Here is a 5,376-nt window from a genome sequence, read left to right as displayed (position 1 = left end):
GTCCTAAAGTGATTTTTACTTTATATATTTCCCATTAAATGGCCCACAATTCATTTTAAATACACATTTATTGTGATTTTTTTTTTAAGATAGTAATTCATATATCCTATTTCTCTATAGAGGGAACAGTGTCACAAAAGTTTAGAAATTGACTGAAAAATGAACTCACTGAGGTTAAAAAAGTGTGACAACTTGCCCCAGTCTACCAGAATTGTGCCATGCAGCTTGACTCCATCTGACTCGCTTGCTTAAATGCTTGAAACAGCTGAATAAAACAAGCCAGAGCAAATCTGATAAAAAAAATATATATATTAATTTACCAACATATACATAACAATATGCAAACATATAACAAAAAAAAACCAAAATACCACACAGTTTTGCCAGGGGAAGCTTATAGGCCATTACAAGGAGAAAGAGGACATAAGTTGACAGTTTTAACTGCCTTTTTGTTGTTGGAGCCAGTAATCAGATTAATATAATGAACAACTTCATGGAGAAAAAGTACAAAATTAGGTTAGCAAAACTGATTTATGAACGCTCCTCCTGAATTGATCTGAAGACCCCGGAAGTACTTCCTCTTTTGGCCACCCGGTGGCGCAATCCCCTCATCATCTGATCCATGTATTGCAGTCCTGTAAAGTTTGCTGAGAGGAAAAACACCAGCGTTTCACGATTACAGCGCTGAATTTCACTGCGTTTTCTGGAAAACGTGCCGTTTAGCTGCATAATAAACACCTGCTCGAGGGACAGCAGGAGAGGAAAGATTCTCAGGTATTTCTGCCACGTTGTTTGTTGAATCGGTTGCAGGGGAAAACATTTAAGTCACTGTTATTTATATGGCGTTTAAAACAATACAGACTGGTTCAAATCAGCTTAGGAAAATAAAGGTGTTGTTGATGTTGTGAAATGAATTAATTATAAAATCATTAATTATTAATTAATCTCTACAGAAGACGATAGTGACATCATACAGCACAATTCTGTTCAATGTTTATTCAACTGAGTTCAATAACAGTGTTGATGCTGCAAAGTTCATCAATTATGAAACTAGTCGTTATTCAATTGATTCAACTCAGTTCAATATTGTCGTTGTTGTAAAGTTATTAGTTAGCGTTTATTCGAACAATATCTCGGAAAAAGTAAGAATTCTATGATTTAATTATTATATGCAGAAATATTGTGCTCTAGAAAGTGCAGGTCTAATTTTCTCGTTAATTAAATTAAATTAAACTGTTGCCGTCCTGCTAGCGCCGTTTTTTATTGCCTTTTTTTTCTCGTATCACATATTTTTGTAATCATCATAATTGAAGGTGTCATTCGAAAGCTTAAACATTCAAAATTCATCCTGTGAAAACCTTTTCAAATTGGACATTGCGTTACCATGTAAACGCTACTTTAAAACCGTTTAACAGGCTCCTCCCCCTAGTGGGCGATGTTCGTAATTCAAGATTTATTTTAAATAATTTATAACCAGAACTTTCTAAACTTGACAACACACACATCGTCGGAAAGGTCTCAGACTCAAGGTTCCATATCTGCCGACTGTTTTGTGGTAGAAGTGACATTGTGACAGAAATCTATTAATTTGTTTGAGGAGAACGCATAAAAAAAAATCAATAGAATGTGGGTGTCGCCCGGTGGCTATTTTAGGTATTACGCCTAAACAAAATCTCATTGAAACTTGTACATTTTTGTGATATAAACTTCAATTTTGGAACACAACTTGGTTAGATAGGTGGCTTTGATTTTAGAGCAATTTTAGAGCGAAATTTATTTAGTAAAATACATATTTTGTATCAAATAAAAACTGTACATTTGCTTTACAGTAACTTTTTTTACATAGATTTTACTAGATTAAAAGGTGAACAAATGTAGATTGTCCTGCTTCTCAGATGTTTCTCAGTAATCTCACGAATGTCTTTATACACTGAGTTTGATGTCTGTGCTCTGATTTGCCAAGATCCTGAAGTTTGCAAGATGTTAGTTGCAGATTCTCTCAAGATCAAATGATCTGAGCACAACATCACCATTTCCTTTTCTTTAAAGTGAACTTCTTGTTTGATTTCTGTCTTGCAGTTTCTCTCATGGAAAACGAGGTCACAGATATACATGACAGATATACGTCAATGTTTATCTGCATCATACGAGAAACGCATCAGATTAAAGTGATGGGAATCATGCTGTGATTTAAACACATATTGAACAGACTCAGACTGAGTATAATGTGTTAGTTCACCCAAAAATTAAAGAGATTTCCTGAAGAGACTCTTTATATAATGAAATGCTGTATATGATGATGATGATTTCATTTATGAATACCCTAGCAATGCCCTAGCAACCACTATGAACACCCTAGCAACTGCAACGAAGATCTGTATTGTTTTAAATCTCTTGAGGAGACGGTCAGATCCTTTTGTTTGATCTCAGTGTTTTTGTGGTTACAGATCGGTGTCATTTGGTTTCTGCTGTGCGGCACGTGATTGTTGTGAGTCCAAAAACACTCTCTCACACACACACACGCACACACACGCACACTCACTATCTCTCTCTCTCTTTCTCTCTCTCTCTCCCATACACACACATACACACACACACACACACACACACACACTCTCTCTCGCACACACACACACACATTCTCACTCTCACACACACACACACACACACACACACACACACACACACACACACACACACTCACTCTTTCTCACACACACACTCTCACTCTCTCTCTCTCTCACACAGACACACACTCTTTTTCTCTCTCACACACACACTCTCACTCTTTCTCTCACACACACACTCTCTCTTTCTCTCACACACACTCTCACTCTCTCTCACACACATAAACTCACTCTCTTACCCGCGCGCAAACACACACACACACTCTCTATCTCTCTCTCTCTCTCTCTCACACACACACATACTCTCTCTCTCTCTCTCTCTCTCTCTCTCTCTCTCTCACACACACAAACTCACTCTCTTAAACACACACAAACTCACTCTCTTACACACACACACACACAAACAAACACACTCACCCACGCACACTCTCACTCACACACACACACACACACTCTTTTATATTCGCAGGTATTGTATTATTGATCGTGTTGAACACAAGCGTCCTGCTCTCTATTGATTGGATAAAAGTAATAACTGACAGTAACTCGCTGCGTTTAATCTCTGTCCTCATGCTGACCCCTCACACCGCAGAGCCAGGGGTCAAAGGTCACAACACATATTGAAAAACAATCACAGCCGGCCTTGTGCCAATTTGTCCGGGTCAGAAAGCGCTGATTCTCCGTCTGTTTGCAGGAGATCCCATGGGAGTCGATCGGATCTGAGCACAACACTAATAACAATCAGAAGTGTTTCTGAAGCACATCAGAATATCAGAGGGATTTCTCCTACAAACACTGAAGAAAATGCTTTTCCCACTCAGTATTTTTGTCTTGTTTCCAGTCAAAATATCTCAAACTTCTTAAATCAAGAAGGATTTACTAGATGAATAAAATGACAAAAGAAAATCTTTCTTGTTTTTTTATTTAAAAAAATTCAAATTAAGTTTGCTTAAAACAAGCTAAATGGAAATGTTTACAAGAAAAATACTATTAATTCAAATGGAAACCAAATTCTTTTTCTTACCCCATTAGCAGACAATTATGCTTGTTTTAAGCAAAAACTCACTTAATATACTTTTTTTTTTTTTACAGAAAACAACATATAATTTCTTGCCATTTTAATTCTCTTGTAAATGCTTCTTGATTTAAGAATGTTTGAATATTTTGATTGGAAACAAGACAAAAATCCTAAGTAAGAAAAGCATCTTTTGCAGTGTGATCTTCTTCCATCCATGATTGAGAGACTGAATTCGGCTCGGCTCCAGGATCCTCAGGGATGAGGACTGTCTGTTCTCGTCTTTTGTGTATTATGATAAAAAAATATCCAGCTGCTCTCCCTGGCTCGCTCTCGGATTGATTTTCCCGGGAAGCAGCGATGAGCCTCTTCCTCTGTCCTGGTTTTTCCAGGCTGGTGTTTTTCCACAGGGATGAGGCGAGAGCCGGTTTAATCACCTGACGTCTCTGGAGGAGAATGAAGTGTGTTTTCTGTTAGAGAACATCTCGCTCTGCTTTTGTACAGACTGAATATGATGTTTTTCATAAAAACATAACTGCACTCAGAATCACTCTCTTCTCAAACCCCTTTTCAGTTGGTAAACATGATGATGTTTTTATGTGGGCGGAGCTTAGGTGGAGGCAGAACGATCCCTCTGGCCGCTTCACTAACGCTAGTTTGCAAGTTTTGTTAGCTTGTTTTTTTAACAATGACGGGAGAAAATCTGATTTTATCTTAATATGCAGGTCACTCACTTTCCAGGACCGTGATTGTTATTTGCAAAAGTTAATTTTAACGGACGGAACCAGATTGGCCGACCCGTACACACTCAGTCAATGGATGGACTATCTGACAGGATTAACGTTACCTCGGGTGAGTGGCCTGCCTTCTACACCTGATAGAGAAACCGAGCGTAAAAACAAACTGAGGACATATAAATCTTCAGATGCCTATAACTATGTGATGAATGGTCTTGACTTGTGGCAACGTTACATTGCGTGGTCCTGCCCAGTGCCAAGGCCAGAATACGACAATGTAAAGAGTGACATTATTACAGTGCAATTTTAATGATGTGAATATTTTCTAGAAATAAAAATATATTTTATGTATTAAAATTATATCAATTAACTATGTATTTGATTATTCTTTCTTACCAGGTTATTCAAAAAGTCTATCACAATCCATCACAACAATGTTTACAATCATAGATGATTCACAAATAATCACAATAATTTAGAAAACATTATGCGATAAAATTTCAAATTGGATTCTGCAGGTGATTCTTGCACCCAGAAACACAACAAGATGACATTTAATAAAAATAATAATAATTTAAGATCCTTATTATGTAGCCGAATCTGTGCTGGTTTTATATTGGCCGCCTCCAGTTTTCAGTTTGTTTTGCCTCCAGCTAACGCTGTGACGTAATTGTGACGTCGGCGCAAAAGGGGTCTATAGTAATGTATAGTGGTGTATAGTGATGTATAATGGCATATAGTGATGTATAGTGGTGTATAATTGTGTACAGTGATGTAGAGACATGTATAGTGATGTATAGTGACGTATAGTGATGTATACTGGCGTATAGTGATTTATAGTGGCGTATAGTGATGTATAATGGCGTATAGTTTTTGTATACAAATGTATAGTGACGTATAGTGATGTATACTGGCGTATAGTGATGTATAGTGGCGTATAGTGATGTATAGTGGCGTATAGTGATGTATACTGGCGTATAGTGATGTATAGTGGCGT

The sequence above is a fragment of the Siphateles boraxobius genome, unplaced genomic scaffold (assembly GCF_051911475.1).
Source record: "Siphateles boraxobius isolate OS27281-9 unplaced genomic scaffold, OSU_SipBor_1 191, whole genome shotgun sequence".
In the NCBI taxonomy this organism is placed as follows: Eukaryota; Metazoa; Chordata; class Actinopteri; order Cypriniformes; family Leuciscidae; genus Siphateles; species Siphateles boraxobius.
Note: the sequence above shows the minus strand (reverse complement) of the source record.